The following is a 19,966-nucleotide window of genomic DNA, read 5'->3' on the forward strand; positions in this document are numbered from 1 at the left end:
GTGTCAACTCCTTTTCCGTTATACAGGATGATTCAAAACCTCTGCGACAAACTATGAGGGGTGATAGATCTAACAATAAGGAACTCTTTTTGTTAAAAAAACTATGTTTTTTGACGCGTCGTTTCGAAGTTACCGTTGAAAATGTTTTTTCGCGGGCATATGTCAGTGTAGGCGAATGTGTGCATCCCTGTTTGTTTGTTGAGATGTATGTAAGAGACGAAAAGGGCTATTGTTGTTTGTTTACGTTTAATATTCAATACCTTTTCCTTTCAGTTCAGTCTAATCATCAATTGAGAATGGAATGTCTACACTTTTCCCGAGTTAGCCGACATGGTAATGTGTTATGGGGAGGCTCGCAGAAACGGAAGAAGAGCTCTCCACATGTACCAACAACAGTTTCAAAACAGAAATCACCCTCACCACACAATGTTTGCTCTACTTTATCAGCGCCTTCGAGACAATGGGTCTCTTCATCTCCAGCGCATTGGTGGAAGACCACGTAGACATCCATTCTAAATTGATGATTACACTGAGCTGAAATGAAAAGGCATTGAACATTAAACGTAAACAAACAACAATAACACTTCTCTTCTCTTACAAACATCTCAACAAACAAGGGTGCACACATTCTCATACATTGACGTACGCCCGCGCAAAAACATTTTCAACGGTAACTTTGAAAAGACATAGGTTATTAACAAAAAGAGATCTATCACCCCTCAGAGTTTGTCGCTGAGGTTTTGAATCACTCTGTATATTAAAGTTAGAAAATAATGAATTCAAAAGATGTTTTTTTGCTTTCGTTTATGATTAAGTTTCTGTGCTTAATTGACTAATTAATGTCTTCAGATCATATATCTGGACTATAATATATTTTATTTTAAATTTCTGAATGTATAATAATTTCTATACATCATTTGAATGGGAATATTGAGAAACCACACACGTCCATAAAAGTAAAATTTTCAGGAACGACAAAAACCACACAGTACTTTTACCTACTACTTTGACCCCGTAAAAAAAATATATGTGGTGAAGTACAGTAAGTTAAAGATTAGAGTAGATTTCATCCCTATGCTACATCTCTTTTCCGAGAAAAAATATATAAATCCATTGGATATGTGTTGTTTCTCAATATTTTGAACATACATTAATTAGCAGAATACAATAAAATATTACATCTTTACTCACAACAAATCGTTACTTTGCAAAATTATCACAGATCATCAATATATCATTTTCATTTGTGTACTATTACTGTAAACTTCAAAACAGAACAAAAAAAATTTTTTTATTCAGAATAAATTGTTATTTGCGATTGCAAATCCTTCACAGATCATCAATATAATAAAATATTCATTCATTCTCATGACTAGACAAACTTTAAGCATCGGAATAGAATGTTAAAATGATATTCTTATTCAGGAAAAATTGTTACTTATTTCGAAACATTCATAGATCATCAATATAACAGAATATTCATTTATTTTTATGTACACTCAGAGTAAACGTCGGAATAGAACACTAAAATTAGATTTTTATTCAGAACAAAGGGTAAAAGTAAAAAGTAAACTGTCCACACCTGTGGAGTAAAGGCTAGCGCGTCTGGCCGCGAAACTAGGTGGCACGGGTTCGATTTCCGGTCGGGGCAAGTTACTTGGTTGAGGTTTTTTCCGGGATTTTCCCTCAACCTAATATGAGCAAATGCTGGGTAACTTTCGGTGCTGGACCCCGAACTCATTTCACCGGCATTATCACGTTCATCTCATTCAGACGCTAAATAACCTACTAAAATAATAATAAAAAAAGTAAGTCTGTGGCGCTACAGGACATTAAGGACCAAGACCGACCAGCCAGTTCTGGACTCACGTCCACATGCTGAAGCAGAGGTGAACGATCATCCAACCAGAATGGAGGTATCGAGTGGTATTTTTAAGTAGGTTATTTTACGACGCTTTATCATCATCTTAGGTTATTTAGCGTCTGAATGAGATAAAGGTGATAATGCCAGTGAAATGAGTCCGGAGTCCAGCACCGAATGTTACCCAGCATTTGCTCATATTGGGTTGAGGGAAATCCCCGGAAAAAACCTCAACCAGGTAACTTGTCCCGACCGGGAATCGAACCCGGGCCACCTGGTTTCGCGGCCACACACGCTGTTACCCCACAGGTGTGGACTGGTATCGTGTGGTTAGCATGATGATTCCCCCAGCCGTTATAGCTGGTTTGCGAAACCGTATTTTCGTTACCTATCGCAGCTCCCCAAGTACATCACGATGCTGGGTGCACATCGGTCCCATAGGCCTACACTAGCCGAAATTTCATGAGAAAATTTCTTCCCCCATGAGGAGGAAGCGCGCATTCCTCAGAACAAAGGGTACATATTGCAAATCCTTCACAAATCATCAATATCATATTATTACTCAATCATTTTCATGTGTAATCATAATGTACACTTCCTGCACCCCTTCGTTTTCTGGAATGAATCTGTGGCACTTTTTCAGATGATCCGTCTTTTTTTTTTTTTTTTAATTGGCAAACTTCCTTTATATGGTATGAGGAATCAATGAATGTTCTGATAATACAAAAGTTTTTTTTTTATTCAATGTAGTGGCAATGTAGAGTCATTGGCCGTACAATGGCGATAAAAACTAAAAGGAGAGAAAACGAAATAAATTGAACAATGTGCAAGCGAAACTATGAAGGAGAGGATGTCAACACTGCTGCATTCTTTCTCTGGCCTGCCAGTACCTATCCACAAAGCTGACAGATGAAAGTGCTGGACAAGTCTTAATGTGGGTAATACAAAAGTATATTCCATTATTCTTCCATCTATGTGTACTTTTGCTTTTACAACTCCGGGATTTTCACTGGAGTAATGAAACTGATGGAATTCAGTTGAAAATGGTTCTTACTGAGAACGTGGGGTTCCTCTCACTTGAGTTTCCAGAGACAATTTATTCTTGCAATAATGGCGAGGCCACCATTCTTTAAAATCAATATTTCAGTTCTTTCTGGAACTGTAACAACGTAATTTTTTGAACTAGATTGTCTTTTTCAGTTTCCATTCCATGACGCCAAAATCACGGTCGGAAGGGAGGAAGGAATGGCCTCTTATGGGGAAGTAATGTGTGATTGTTTCAAACCTCCCCTGTGCTGGGGAAAATTGTATTTAATATACAATGTTACCAAACTATAATAATTATTTTTAATTAATTGATCGTAAATCTTATGCATGTGCTGCCAATCTAAGAATCTAAAATATTTAGAAACCTCACAAGTCCTGAACATATGTGGTTTCTCTTCATACTGGAAACTAGCCATACCCATGCGCTCCGCTGCACTTGTTAGAAATATATATAAAGTAATTGCATAATTAAAATTGTATTTAAGTAATTCAAATGCGAACATTTTGGTCCAATGATAATTCCTTTAACATATTTCTTATTTGCAAATAATTAAAATATGATCATTTGGTTCAGAAAACATCCGTTTTTGATGCAACGATAATCCGTTTAACATTTTTTTTTAAATTAGTCTTGAATGCATCTTTAATAAATCACTCCAAATTAATAGAGTGGATTGTGTATGAAGATTATTTCTCTGTGCGTAAAGATCTATTTTCATCTTACCTCATTCCTTATATGTAGTACTACATCCATCTAGAGAAACCACAAATTTCAGATAGTGAAGGAAGTATCCAAATTAGCTTCTGAGATTACTTCATACAAACAGACAAATTTAATATTCTCTGTATATTAATACTGATAAACGTCAAGGCCGCCTTAAATGGACGGAGTCATTTGTTTTAATTTCATTATAGCCATTGATGTCGTTCCTGCAATAACTCCTTTGTGACATATCGGTTTTCAGATTTTTGCTCTATTAAATAACTTAAATAGTTATACAGCAAATAATACAATCTCCTATAGGCTATATGTAATTATATTTCTTTCTTTGGAAAATGTAAGAATTCACGATCTCCTATGTACCACTGCCATAGAATGAATAAATCTGTTTTTTCTTCCTACTGAAAAAGTTTATATTTAGCATATAGGAATTACGGAACAACGACACTATAATCTGAGGCGGTGTTGAAAATGTGTTGTATTGTTATTTTAAAACTCTTGTATATCCTTAAATATCAGTCCTATCAAAATTTTGCCTGGAATAAAACTTATCGGAAATAATGTTTAAAGAAACTTTTGTTATGTCACATTTATCACAAAAATCAATAATAAGCGAGATATTTCGGTTTATTTAATTCAGGCCCATTTATAACCCCCCTTTTAAATACAGTATTTTGAATGCCATATAGCATAAAATCTAAGTTACAACGAACTTAATTTATGCTCCAATTTTCATCGAAATCCGTTCAGCCATTATCGCGTGAAAAGGTAACAAACAGACAGACTGACAGACAGACAGACAAACATACAAACAAAAATATCAAAAAAGCGATTTTCGGTTTCAGGATGATTAATTACACATGTTAATACCAATTATTTTTGGAAAATCGAAAATTACCGGAAAAATTTCGCTTACAGATTTATTATTAGTATAGATAAGTTGACCTGAATTCTGGCATAGGATATGATGGAAGATGTGTCCAGCGGCGATTCTTCCTTAAAGGATATGAGGATGATCCTACAGTTTAATTTCGTGCCTCTGAGGATAGAAAACATTTTAATTACAGATTTTATTTTTAATGCTTCCCGATGTAATAATTTTCTTCAAACTTTCACTTTCTGTCGTGAGTTGTCGCCACTGCACATCTCAGACCTTAGGAAAACTTTCCGAGGAAACATCCAAGTATCTTGCAGCAAACGGTTTTTTCTAGCAGTGAAGTTACGGACAGGGGTGAGTGCGGAGGGTGGGGTATGGCTTGCCTTTAACCGCATTTGAAAAAAAAAGTTATGTTTTATTTAACGACGCTCGCAACTGCAGAGGTTATATCAGCATCGCCGGATGTGCCGGAATTTTGTCCCGCAGTTCTTTTACATGCCAGTAAATCTACTGACATGAGCCTGTCACATTTAAGCACACTTAAATGCCATCGACCTGGCCCGGGATCGAACCCGCAACCTTGGGCATAGAAGGCCAGCACTATACCAACTTGCCAACCAGGTCGACTACCGCATTTGAGGATATGACCGTATATCCTAATACTACGACCCTTCTTTCTGGGTGGTGGTGAGGAAACCCTGTCAGAGACTACAATACGAATTTCAAGTACCCTTGTAGCCTCTTTAAATGCAGTTCATTGATCATTTTAAAAGAACGCAATAAACGAAATAATAATTTAAAATGATATAAAAATAAAATGAATCAAAACCAAAATTACATAAAAATAAATAAAATAAGCTATAGGCTAAAAAACACAAGAATTAACAGGATTTTCAGACGACAGGACTGCTGAAAGAATATCTGAAGTTGTATTTGATCATTCAGAAGAATTTAACTGTAGCAAGAAATTAGTTGCTCATACTCTATTTTTATTATTATTATTATTATTATTATTATTATTATTATTATTATTATTATTATTATTATTAGTTTCTGTCTTGGTCATCAGTCGTCAATCTCATATCCTACAAACAAAAAATATCACGAGTCGCCACTGGTAGTGCCTCTCTTCAGAATGATGCGTCCTGGCGTGTAGAATACAAAATGGCATGTAACTCAATTTCGTAAAAAAGGGGACATGTGGGGTTTCGCAATATTCCCATTCATTTGAGGAATGAAAGCACTGTAATGTTTCCTTTGTAACAGCCTGTACTCATGTGTTAGAAGTCTTCAGGTATTCAGGCCGCCACTTGGAGAAATATGAATAACATACTGCACAACATCGCAGAAAAAAGAAAAGTGATACCGGTATAATGTGTAAACTTAAAGACGAGATTAAATAAAATAGAGTTTACATTTGTTATGATATCTTCAGGAAAGTAAGCTTCATATAAAAAAACTTTGTTAACATTGCTACGTAATTTTATTGATGTATGCATGTATTTCTGTACGACAGACAAAAAGAGGGAGTTTGTTTGAAGTTTTCCCTATTATAATTTGTAGTAGACCTACAGTTCAAGCCCTATACAACTCGGTCCGAAACATTGTGGATTTGGATGTAACTCTGTAAGATACATGCCCCCGAAGATAAATGATGTCCCCCATAACCCTGTTATATGGGGATTCTATGGTTTTGCTTTGCCCCCCTCCCCCTCCAAGAAAACGGTTCTCTCTCCGCCTATGGGAGCAAGTATCACTGTTAACAACAAAAGCGCCGAAATACTCAATTGATGTTTTAGTATGAGCATCCCTGAATTATTTTTCAAATCCGCCATCCTATAGACCAACCGTGGCGAAAATGTGACTCACGAGCACATTGTGGCTCGCAATGATAGCTGTGTATTTCTCTTGCTTCCTACCCCTCACAACCCCCACCCTCTCACTCACTGGAGTCAAACTCCGTTCCATTTGTATTTGTCTCTGACCTGCGAGTGGCGTATCATCGCAATGTCTCTCTCGAAACCATGTACCTCTACAAAAACGAAAGTTTCAAGTAGGATGGGAGGACGCATTTTTTTCTGCCAATATCATGAGAATATTAAATATATGAATTGTTCACAAGTATTACGAGGAAAACGGTTGTATAACATAAAACGGCATTACACTACATGTTACTGATGAAACATTAAAAGGTTAAGTTATATTATTATTATTATTATTATTATTATTATTATTATTATTATTATTATTATTATTATTATATCTGCACACTGATCCTTTTTCAGCAGATTTACGAATAATGCGGTTAGATTTTCATTTTAAACTCAGAGATTTACAATGTGATGTTAAATGAAAGCTAGATGTAAGAACTTGGCAAATGTTGAACTTTTCAAATCTTTGCCAAAAAATAAATATCCGAAGTTTCTTTCTTTCGCTTGATCTTTTCAAGCCATGTTCGCTACAACTTACACTAGTGAAAAATTATTTTCAACAATGAAAATAGTAAAAACCATATTTAGATCACGACTGACAAACAAATACCTTCGTGATCAACTACGACTGGCAGTAAGTGACTCAATTCCTGATTCTGAAACTCTATCGCAGAGACATTCTGAAGACAGTTAATTTTAGGTTCTGATAATGTGTCCTATGTTTCCTTGTTTCTTTCTTCGTTACGCGTGCTAAACATTAGTTGTAGCCTTCTACTGTATAAAATTATATTTAAGTGCTTGACGTAAGGAAAATGAAAATCCGTTAATAAGTCAAACAGTTGCTTCGCTTCCCCTTCGGGTGTCCGCCTCCCTCCATAGGTGCTATGCACGTTGCAGGTTACACAGTGGCTCGGCGCATGATCACATTTTCGCCACGGCTGCTATAGACAATTATGGAGTTCCAATGTGCTCACCATTCCTCATCCTAACTATCTAAGACAGCTATCCCACTCCTTGAGTCCAGAAAGCTCAAATTCCTATTGATTAAAATATCTTTCTGAAAAAGATTTGACATTACAAGATCATGAGAAAGTTGTTAACTTATTATTGGATGAAATTTATGTTAAACCTGCAATTTCTTACAAGGGTGGCAAAATACAGGATTTCGCAGATAAATTGAACCTGCTACCACAATGCAAGAATTTATGATTACGTCACTCTGCAAACAATAAAGATACATCATAAAGTCTTTTTCCCGTAAAGAATTTGACTTCAGGAAAACTTTACGAGTTCGCAGTATCAATTCTAAATATCCTGAATCAGTGCGGATTTCAAGTTATCACTCTCATTTCAGATAATAGAATCAACTTGAACATGCTAGAGAAATTATGTTATGAAGTGGAGATGATGGTAACTACAGGGGAGATTTAGATGCTGCTGTGGAATGTGGTTGTGAAGATGTTATTTTTGATTGTGAGGATGTTGAGGTAGAGGAAAATAATATGATGGCGCTGATAGAGGCCTACTACATTGCAGGTTATGTTGCCAAGTGTGTAAGTGTAGCAGTAAAGTGTGTAGGATGTCGACATGTTTTATACAGTGATCAGACATTAGAATATTCCGGTTATATAGTAGAATTGAATAATATTTAAGAATAATAGATAGAGGAGGACTCTTGTGACGCACACAATTCGTAACAAATGTGACTGTACTTGCATATAAAGTGTTTAATTTCGGACAAATATGAGAGTGACTTAATTAACCCCCTACTGCATGAGTTATTTTCTCAAATAAAGTTCAGCTGTTTTATTGGCGCCATAGACTCAGAGATACCAACTTCTTAAATTTTCTTCGACTCTGTCTTCGTCGGTGCAACAAAATCACGTCTCTTAAAGGCGTCTCTTAAAAACATTAATACGTGAAAAATGTGAAAGTGTTGATAAAAGTGATGACTTACAGTGTGTGATTGCGGACATTCCACAAGTATGCTAGTTTCTAGAGCCACAACTATATTGGATGATATTCTAAAATGAAACAAGATAGTATTGCCAGTGCTTCAGGAACAAGAAGAAAATTGCAGACTTTCATAAAAAAAAACAAGTACCGGTAACAGTGTGTATTTAAATGACATCTGATGAATAACTTTACTGCTTCTACTTCTTTAGAGAACTGCGCATTCCTGTCAGTTTTCTGCTTTCTTAACTGTCGTTTTTCTGTACTAACAGTAGTAAGAAACGAGCGTTGAGTGACTTCCGCCGAATTTGGAATAGACATCGACTGACTTGAACTGCCAACATAGAAAACAAAAAATCACTACCTGTTCAAGAGCGCCACACTCAATCTCTTTCACCTTCATCTTGACGATAATAAGCCTAAACTAACCTAACCTAACCTGTCACCAAAATCCTAAGCTAATCTAACCTAACCTAACTTGTCACAGATTCGCCTATACAAAGCATAACAAAAGCCTAAACTGTCCTAATCTAACCTGTTACAGTTTCGTATATGGAAAGCATAATAAAAGCCTAAACTAACCTAACCTAACTTATCACAGATTCGCCTATACAAAGCATAACAAAAGCCTAAACTATCCCAACCTAACCTAACACTAAAATTCCAAACTAACCTAACCTAACCTGTCACTAAAATTCTAAACTAACCTAACACAGATTTACCTATACAAGGCATAACAAAACCCTAAACTACCGTAACCTAACCTGTCACCGATAAGTATGTAAGACATAATAAAAGTCTAAACTAACCTAGCCTGTCATAATACTCCATTTTCTTACCCCTACACACCTCCCTGAGGTATGAAAATGGCCGAATTTCTATGCCGCTAGAACATTGCAAACTAGCGTGAAATGTTTGTAATGTCTCGTAAGTTATGTTGGTACGACATGTAAGACTCCTGAACATGCATATATCCGCAATAGGAAAAGAAGTCAATCAACACTCGTTTAACAACCGGAGTACGTAACAATATTACTAGTGGTGGTGGTGGTGGTGGTAGTAGTAGTAGTAGTAGTAGTAGTAGTAGTAGTAGTAGTAGTAGTAGTAGTAGTAGTAGTAGTAGTAGTAGATAAAATAATAATTATGCTGATTATTACTGTCTTGTTAATATAATTTACTATTAACTAGAGTAAATAACGCCGAGCACCGCTATTATTAAATATGCAGAGCATGCCCCGTTTGTATGACGTCACGATTCTGCTATCCAGGCCTGATAAAGAACTTATAGCGAAGGCTCCCAGCAGAATCCTATGAATGAATGAGTGTATGCCCTCTTGTTCTCTTTTTTATCCACTGTCCACGTAGAACTACGTCTTTCTCCTCAGGAGGTTCCTATGAGTGATAACTCTGGAATTTTTTTTTCTTGTTAGGAGGGAGGGAGCGAACATCCCATGCACTACGACCTGAGGTCTATTGTACACCCCATATATGGGATGAGTTGCGTGCCCACCGATCGGTTCCCTACGCGCACTGACCTAACCTCTTGACCCCCTTAACGACCGGTCACTACAGCCAACAAAGTCCATGTACCACTCCCGCTCCAGCAACCCCTCCAAGGCTTCCTTAACGGTCCGAGGCGGAAGTCCTCGACAGAGAAGGTTTGCCCCGGGTTCCGTTGCAGAAGCTATCCATCATCACTTGAATACAATCCACAGAGGCCGGTTGAGAGAGCCAGGAGCTTCGGAGGGCCACTGTAGAGCGATCTGAAAACCAGAAGAAGTAACAGGATGATGAACGAAAGGATGATAGGGGAGGAAAGGAAGTGGCGAAGTTGAGTGGGGTTCCAATTGCCTGATAAAGTTACCTGATATTCAACCATAGGAGTGAGGGAAAAACCACGGAAAAACCTCACCCAGGCAACTCGTCCCGACCAGGAATCGAACCTGTGCCCACTGGGTTTAGAGTTAGACTCGCTAACCCCTCAGCCACAACAGTGGACTAACTCTGGAATTAACTGTCACTGTCTTGGTGGAGTGGAAGAGAAGTCCTGATGGCCTTAACCTTACCAGAATAAATAAATAAGTAGTAATAATAACCCACACTTGTTCTCCTTGTCTCCTTAGCAATTAGAATAATAGTTGGAAAGGCTAGAGAATTCTGTAGATCATTTTTTTTTTAAATGAGAGATTCTGACCTTAACAAATCAGTACATATACTCTTTAATAAATTTCCTTTTATGTGATAAAGAAAATTTTCTAACTAATTCAGCCATACATAGCACAAATATTCGCAGAAAGAATGATTTTCATACACCATCATCAAATTTATCATGCTATCAAAAGGGAGTGCGTTACACGGCGATAAAAATGTTCAATAGTCTTCCTGAAGACATTAAGAATCATAACCAAAACCCTGCATTACTTAATATCTCACACTTTTTATTCTGTAGATGAATTCTTGACATTTCACAGTACTGAGTAAATATTTTAGTACTATTAAATGGTAAACATATTGCATTGTATAATACGTTATTGTTATTAAGGTACCCATATTAATTGTGTACCGGTATATATTTAATATTTGCGTTTTTATACGTTAAACGTAAGAATTGGATATGTTAGGCTATATTCTATGCTATAAAGCAACTGTAAGAATATTATGGAAAAAATTAATCTATCTGCCTGCCTGCCTGCCTGCCTGCCTGCCTGCCTGCCTTCCTGCCCATCCATCCGTCTGTCCATCTATTTGTCTTTACCTTGATCGTCTTGTATTTTCTTTGTTTTTGTATTCTTTATTTTCTCCTTGCATATTTAGGAAAAAAATTTACATTTGTTTGTACCAAATTTTCTCTTTAAAGGACAAAACTAAAATTTTTTCAAACATCTATTATCATAATACACTGCTCTCTTAAACTGACTGAGCATATTGGGAATTCAATCAATAGATTTCCCAAAATAGGCTATGAAAAGTTTCATATAAAACAATGGAAGATAAAAAATTAATGTGCATTAAATTGTGAATTATTTGAAAGAAACATCATATATTCTGTGTGACAATGTCATAAACTGTGAAGGAACGAAAGTAACTTACTTGCATATCATATGAAATATACACTGTCTACATATCGAAATAATGGTCTTTATACATTGGGAGGAAAAAACAAAACAAGAAGAATATAAATATTTTCGCTGCCAAACACTTCACCATTTTATTCCATCACATACCTCTTAAGACATTCAACTTCTTATGTAGGGTTCCGAAACAATTAACAAGTAATTATGAAAAATACATTCGTTTGTATCCTGGCAGTAATATTAATGCAATTCTTACACACCAAAAAATGCTGTAAATTGAGTTTTCAATACATATCATTACAGCTTTAAATAACTATTGAAGTAATGTCTATAAAATACAAACAAGTAGGCTACAGATAAACTAGGTTTGAAGACTATGGCTATAGAAACAATTGAGACAAGATACACACGTACGGAGTGTTGACAAATTTATACAGATGGATCTCTCATATCATATTCAAGAGGTGCAGGAACTGGGTGAATATGCCCTGTCTTTTCATTTTACTATTCTGTAGGAGAATAAGTTATACAATAAATTTTTAAGTTACTGCTATTTACATATTACTTACAAATGGCTTTTAGAGAACCTGGAGGTTCATTGCCACCCTCACATAAGAACGCCATCGATCTCTATCCGAGCAAGATTAATCCAGTCTCTACCATCATATCCCACCTCCCTCAAATCCATTTTAATGTTATCCCCCATCCATGTCTCGGCCTCACCAAAGGTCTTTTTCCCTCTGGCCTACCAGCTAACACTCTATTTGCATTTCTGGCTATTTACATATATGTTTGCAAAATCTCTTATACAGATTAAATAAATTCTAATTATCAGATTGAAGGGCAGCCATACAGACTATAACCTTGCAACAGACCACAAAAAAAGCTAAAATACGTGATTATAAAAAAAGATGCATTATCTAACTACAGAAAAAAATAGTTGATTCCTTCCCATGGTTACATAAGGAAAATGAAACAGCAGACTTTTGGCTAAAAAGGGAACAGAAATTTTACAACAATCCAATAACAGACTTCCATTTTATTCTGTAAAACAACTAAGCAGAAGTAAATTCAGATCTGCCCAAAACAATAAAATTCAGATGGAGCAAATGATACAACCTGGAAATTTTGAATGATTAACCCCGAGATAATCCCTCATGGGCCACATAAATCAGGTTGATAACAAGTCATGTCATGCAAATCTAGTCTTTCAGGTGAAGCTCCCTGTAAAGCAGATTTGAATAATTTCAAGGGAAAAATTGTTCCGGGGCCAGGTATCGATCCTGGGACCTCTGGTTGAACGTACCAGCGCTCTACCACTGAGCTACCCGGGAACTCCACCCGACACTGTCTCAACTTTTCCCTTTATATCCACACAACTCGCGTGGGCTGACGAAATGCCAGAGACTCACAACGAGTGCACACAATCTCTGTGTGACTTGGAATTGTGGTTTTCTGTTAACGTACACAGTAACATATATATATTATGCAAATCTAGTCTTTCAGGTGAAGCTCCCTGTAAAGCAGATTTGAATAATTTCAAGGGAAAAATTGTTCCGGGGCCGGGTATCGATCCCGGGACCTCTGGTTGAACGTACCAGCGCTCTACCACTGAGACGGTGTCGGGTGGAGTTCCCGGGTAGCTCAGTGGTAGAGCGCTGGTACGTTCAACCAGAGGTCTCAGGAACGATACCCGACCCCGGAACACTTTTTCTCTTGAAATTATTCAAGTCATGTCATGATTATTTGACAAGCCACCTGCACAGGATAGAAATTTCCCATACATCAGCCCGTGTACGGTATTGTTTGATGCAATTGAAGAAATGAACATCGAACACATCAAGGGATGCAAAACATTGCTACAACAAGATAACATCATACAAAAATATTGGGGTACCAGACAGCGATTGACTTATTGTCAAGTGCCTAGGGCAGTGATCATCAACTCGCGTATGAACAGGCGCGGGCAATGCTTGGCTGACATGTGCTTACTGTACCGGGCAGAGGACCAGTTTGTGATGTTGCGTTGTAGTGAGCAGAGGTGGTTCTTGCCATCCATTCAAACAAAAGATGTGAGGAGTAGAAAACACTTCAAAACGTTGGCCACACTGAAGAAATACAACTTACAGATACATTATACAACTCACAGTAACGAATATGGCAGATATGAAGATGAAGAGCGTGTAGCATTACTTCAACAATTGAAGGAAAATGAGCTGCTGTTTAAGATCACAATGTTAGTGAATCAGCTGTGCGACTCGGTTATAAAATTTCACTTGTAATAGTAAAATATTACAAACCTTTTAAAGATTGAAAATTTGAAGAATGTTTAATTACAACTGAAGAACTTCTCACAAGTGTAGGAGTTTGAATCTATCAGCTTGTCTCCTTCCACCATGATGCGTCCCATCCGAAGTCTAGCCGAGGACGTTCAGGTGCAACTAGTAATTATTTGTCAGTCTTTCATTTGTTATTCTTTGACAGTAGATGAAAATACTTATGTAAGCGATAATCCCCAACTGGTGATTTTTGTAAGAGGCTTTATTAAAAACCTTCAGATTAAGGAGAGCTCTTACACATTGTTCTCATAAAGGATACTACTACTGGTTCTGATTTTTCATGTAGAGGTTGTAGAAATTATTTTGGACTTCCTTGGAATAAACTTATATCCTTGGCAACTTGGTATTGTTCGTAAGTGAAAAATGAAAAAAATGGATTTGTGAATTTGCCTTCTTAATGGAATTATCTGAATGCTTTAAATTGTTTTCGTCAAGGTAAGAACAAGATTATTATACAGTTATATGACAGAGTGAAGGCGTTTAATATGAAACCACCTCTAATTGTGGAATGTTAGCTTAACTAAAAGGATAAGTTACAGCACATTTTTCAAAATTAACAACGATATAGGCATACTAGTTTCTTAAGACTTTGGATTTCAAAGAATATATTCACACATCATGCGATCTGTGCCAGGAATTTGATTCTAGATTTAAGGACCAGGAAAATTTTCAATTTGATTTTCGATTATTATTTGTAATTGAAACTTATTGATTTACTTTACGATAGTGAATTGAAGGGTAAATATAAAAATAAAAGAAGTTATCTGACTTTTATATGAACTAGATTCATTTTCCGGGCTGAGAGGCCGTGGTCTAAGTTGGTTTTATACCAGACGTTTCGTCTGCAACTGCGGCAGACATCTTCAGTGGAGTGGTATCCGAGGTCGCAAGACTCTTCTCGGCGTACCTGAGGCAACTGATCCTGTGTCTGGTTGTGCGGGCGTATTTATAGTGCGGCTCGCGGGCCGAGGCCTGTTGTCGCTGCGGTCCGTGCCTCTTTGTTCGCTGCTCCCGTTCTGGGTTCCGTCCTTTTGTTGTAGTGGCTTCTTATCTGTTCTGTTTAGGACCGGGTACCAACACTTGTTTAGCTTTACGCCTTCTTCCTTGCGATTAAAGTTGTTGTTATGTTTATGTATTTCGATCGCTTCTCTATGTAGACGGGGGAAGAAGTGCGTCGTCGTGCTCAAGATGTCCGTATCCTTGAATCTTATGTTGTGATCGCCCTCTTGATAGGCATGTGCTGCCACTGCCGATTTGTCGATCTGTCCTAGGCGGCAATTTCTATTATGTTCTGTCAGTCTCGTCATGACGCTCCGCTGTGTAGTACTGATGTAGACCTTCCCACACGAACACGGAATCCTGTAAACTCCGGCGGACAGCAGCTTATCTCGTTTGTCCTTGGATGACCTCAGCATGTTCCGGATTTGCTTGGTCGGCAGGAAGGTCGTTTCCACTTCATGATGCCTCAGCACCCTGCTGATCCGGTCCGTCACATTCCTTAAGTAGGGTAGGAAGACCGCGCCCTTCTTAGTCGCTCGTTCCTGTGACCGCATCGACGGTGTTACTCTGGGGCGCATGGCTCTCTTTATCTCCGGCCTTGAGTAGCCATTGGCCATGAGTGCTGTCGATACATGGCTCAGCTCCCGTTGGATGTGTCGTGGCTCGGCTACCCGCCTGGCCCTGTTGATCAGGGTTTTCATCATGGCCCATTTCTGGCCGGGATGATGATTCGAGGTCTTATGCAGATATCTGTCTGTGTGGGTCGGCTTCCTGTAGACGTCATGACCTAGGGTGCCATCTGTCCTCCTTTCTACCATAACGTCCAGGAAGGGTAACCTGCCGTCCTTTTCCGACCTTCCTGCCGACCAAGCAAATCCGGAACATGCTGAGGTCATCCAAGGACAAACGAGATAAGCTGCTGTCCGCCGGAGTTTACAGGATTCCGTGTTCGTGTGGGAAGGTCTACATCGGTACTACACAGCGGAGCGTCAGGACGAGACTGACAGAACATAATAGGAATTGCCGCCTAGGACAGATCGACAAATCGGCAGTGGCAGCACATGCCTATCAAGAGGGCGATCACAACATAAGATTCAAGGACACGGACATCTTGAGCACGACGACGCACTTCTTCCCCCGTCTACATAGAGAAGCGATCGAAATACATAAACATAACAACAACTTTAATCGCAAGGAAGAAGGCGTAAAGCTAAACAAGTGTTGGTACCCGGTCCTAAACAGAACAGATAAGAAGCCACTACAACAAAAGGACGGAACCCAGAACGGGAGCAGCGAACAAAGCGGCGCGGACCGCAGCGACAACAGGCCTCGGCCCGCGAGCCGCACTATAAATACGCCCGCACAACCAGACACAGGATCAGTTGCCTCAGATACGCCGAGAAGAGTCTTGCAACCTCGGATACCACTCCACTGAAGATGTCTGCCGCAGTTGCAGACGAAACGTCTGGTATAAAACCAACTAATAGACCACGGCCTCTCAGCCCGGAAAATGAATCTACATCTAGAAACTCCGGCAGTGAAAGCCTACACTGCAAGATTTTATATGAACTTTTCATGAGTTAGATTTCCCCGATTGTACAGACATATCTGTGCGAACAGTAATTTTTTCGTATGATGAAGATAAACAAGCCATGTCATGGAAGCCAAGTATCGGATCACAACTTAAAATGTGCTGTCACATTATGCACTATACAAACAATAGTTCCAAACGTTGAGAAATTACTGCGGGAAAAGAGAATTAAACAAATCCTGAAAAATCAGAGCTAATGCCAGTGTTGAGTGAACTAATTTCTACATTAGGCCTACTATTCCTAGGGTTTATATAATATGTTTTGTTCAACATTTTCTTTAACAGAAGCAGTTTATACATTTACAGTAATTGCCATGCATTGCCCGAATAATTAACATGAAATATGTATTACATTTCTGAAAGTAATTATAAATTTATTAACTTCTAACTTTGTTGAAAATAAGCTACAATGTTTTTTTTTTTCTTTTTCAAATTGCTTAAGATAGTTTATTTAGTTATTTCTATTCAGCCCGTATCTTTTTTCATCAGAAAACAATCATAAACCTATGCAGTAAATTATTCATATTGTGGTCCCGCTGCTGAACATCTTACCTGCCCTGTTATGACTTTCCCTTGCCCAGCGGGCGAGCAGGCAAGGCTTGATGACGACACAGTGCTCTGAGTTGAGGACCACTGGCCTAGGGACTGGACCAACAACAATATATCACCTGTACAATCTAAGTATAAAAATATGCAACATTCAGAAAGGTAAACATTACACTGCAACCAGACTTGCAATCAAAGTTCATGCTGTAAACATGCCGCGTTCCTATGTGGGCTGTACTTTGTAACTTGGGTGCACAACCCGAGTCTATAGCTTCAATAAAATCGATTAGGCACGTTACCAGGGGCGTATTTAGGCCTAGGCAGACTAGGCAGCTGCCTAGGGTGGCTATTACTGATAATTTTTTTTATATTTTTTAAATTTTATTCATAATTCTTTAAAAGAGTACATGAACTTAAACGCACAATGAAAAAGATATCAGTAATGTTGGCAACAATCAGTTAAAATTTAATCAACAGTCTGCCAAGGAAAAAAGACAGTTTTTCAATATTAGTGTCACAATGCAATCATTAGTACTTTTTTCAATGTTATGCCCTCTCACTGCGAGAGTCTCACATAATAACATTAAAGAACTTACGGTATTATATTACGATACATTAGGAAGGCAAATCTCGTTGCTCGCAATATAAGCTTTGTGATGAACTGATGAGAACGCAGCTAACTATGTCATAAGACTAGCTAGTATCAACACTCAGTAATCCCCATTCAGACTTAAATTCAAAGAAAATACCGCCAGTCATTGTATCAACCTGACGCTTGGGAGTTCAGTTTAATTTGAAACAGTAAAGAGTGCAGTTGTTTTGTACCTAGGTGATTTATATTTTAATTTTCATTATAATGAGTGACAGTCGGGAAAATCTCAGTGGTTCTCATTACCGGAAACACCTCTGATTGAGGTTATGGCTGATATGTAAATCTATAATCAGACAGTAATCTTATTTGACGATATGTATCAGAGGAAGAACTGCGTCTAAAATCTGATTAGTGTAATATGTAGCTAGTCAGCAATATAAGCAATGGAGGGGGAAAGGAATTGGTCACCCTACCCCATTATCTCCTGGCCTAGTTGCCTTATGAGTGATGCCTTGATGGTGTCACTTGTGGGGTCCAGACCTGTCTTCGGACAGTTGACTAAATAACAATACCGGAAACTCGCAAAATACAAGGCAATAAAAAGAGAGGAAATTGTGAGAAAAAGTGCAAAAATATGTGTTATTTAAAAAACAAACATAGCCAGCTTGGTCCAGTTTGAGTCCAGATACATCAGAGTGTAATAATGTGGTGAACAGTAGTTACCGAAAATAGTGCAGCGTGTGGTTTATTTTAGTCAGGCATTTCCCATATTAGAAACATTAATAATGACGCAGAATCAATTATTTCATTTGATCCAAATGACGCACATAGGGCGAAATAAGGGGCAGAAATATTTTTCTCTGCCTAGAGGCGCCAAGTAGCTAGATTCGACCCTGCACATTAACACACCGGATGGTGCAAGAAACATGATGCATGGCACATGGAGTGTGACACATAACGCCATGTTATTTGTTTTAATGTCATTCAGTGTGAAGTCATCAGATGGAGATCTTCTGCTATTGTCAATAATAAGAGTGCGAAGATAAAGGCGTGGGTTTCGGATTCATTGGTTCAGAATTTTGAAAATCATAGTGCTTGTAGTGTGTTTTATTGGTAGAGTTAGCACAGCATCCAGACAAATTCGCAGAATATTATAGAATGTCCAAAGAATCATTTGAAGATACGACAAACTGTGAATATTCCTAATAGATGGAAAACATGTGTGAGTATTACACAACCATATGGACTTTTCACTCTGATTTCTGTTGAAGACTTGGGTAGAAATAGTGTTGGTGCTAGGGTTGCCAACTATTTTTGAAGAAAATACGGGAGACTAAGTGGTCTACAATATTTGACATAAGAAATTGAAAAATTATTAAATTCAGTTAGCTGCACTAAAAACAATTTTATTCTACATTTTGGCAGTTAGGCTTAAATTAAAGTATTTTGAGATATTTTACCTAGCGTAATAGTTTCAAATGAATTGTAAAAATTTCCTACATGGGTAATTGAAGTTGACTGTGATTTGCAGTTCTGATTTGATTAAAGTGTCGCTCTCCTTTTTTGAACATCTGAGGATTGTGGGACTTCATATGTGAGTATAGGTATATATCAATGTTAACAGTATTAAAAAAAGCTTGTTAAAATTGGCCATAAAGTCATTTAAATATGTGCTCCTGCATATATGACTTACCGGTATATGTCTAAAATGCAGGTAGTAGGCCATTGATGATATAATGAGGAGAGTTTGGCTGGCACCATGGATCGTGTCCCAGCATAGCTCAGTTGGAAAGAGCGCTCAGCACGCAGAGTTGAGAGGTCCTGGGTTCGATTCCCGGTGCTGGAACTAATTTTTCTCAAAATTAATAGGTATCTACATGTTGACTACTAACAAAAAATAGTAGTCTCGATTATTCAATGAGGATGGCGACACCTCATATATGAATGTATGTATATATATATATATATATGTTCACTTACTTTTCATAAAAGAAAACACTCTTTGTATAAGCTTAGCTGCACATTTCAGTGCATCTCTGGAACAACAGAATCCATCATATAAATCACCTTCAACTATATAAAAATTAAATGTTTCAAATAAATTTTTATATTATGCAAAAATAAGGGAGAAAAAGGATCGAAGAGAAGAAAAATACGGAAGTTGGGAGACTGTTAAAAATTGGGGCTAAATACGGGAGAGTTGGCAACACTAGTTGGTGCTGTGCTGCCCATTACGAACACAAGATAAACTAAACTTTCTTCTATTTCACTGATGAGACATTTCCCTTGTTGAAGCATATGATGCGGTCATTGCCTAAGATCATATTGACAAAGGAGCGACGAATTGTTAACTATATGCTATCCCGGGCTAGAAAGAATGTAGAATGTGCATTTTGGATGTTATGTTCTAAATTTAAAGTCCTGGACACAGCATT

General features: G+C 37.8%; 1 protein-coding gene across 25 annotated transcripts in view; it reads right to left on the reverse strand.

Annotated features, from left to right (window-relative positions):
- Window positions 1–855: 855 nt before the first annotated feature.
- The window catches only part of LOC138715576 (uncharacterized), a 135,578-nt gene continuing 116,467 nt past the window's right edge, over window positions 856–19,966 (reverse strand). For 24 of the 25 annotated variants that reach the window (XR_011336493.1, XR_011336479.1, XR_011336490.1 and 21 more), the window contains 3 exons: window positions 19,225–19,377; window positions 16,946–17,038; window positions 856–10,153 (listed from right to left, as the gene is read on the reverse strand). The gene's annotated coding sequence lies outside the window, so the exon portion shown is untranslated. The remainder of the gene's footprint in view (window positions 10,154–16,945; window positions 17,039–19,224; window positions 19,378–19,966) is intronic. The other variant, XR_011336480.1, reaches the window with a different exon arrangement.

The sequence above is a fragment of the Periplaneta americana genome, chromosome 15 (genome assembly GCF_040183065.1).
Source record: "Periplaneta americana isolate PAMFEO1 chromosome 15, P.americana_PAMFEO1_priV1, whole genome shotgun sequence".
NCBI classification, from domain to species: Eukaryota; Metazoa; Arthropoda; class Insecta; order Blattodea; family Blattidae; genus Periplaneta; species Periplaneta americana.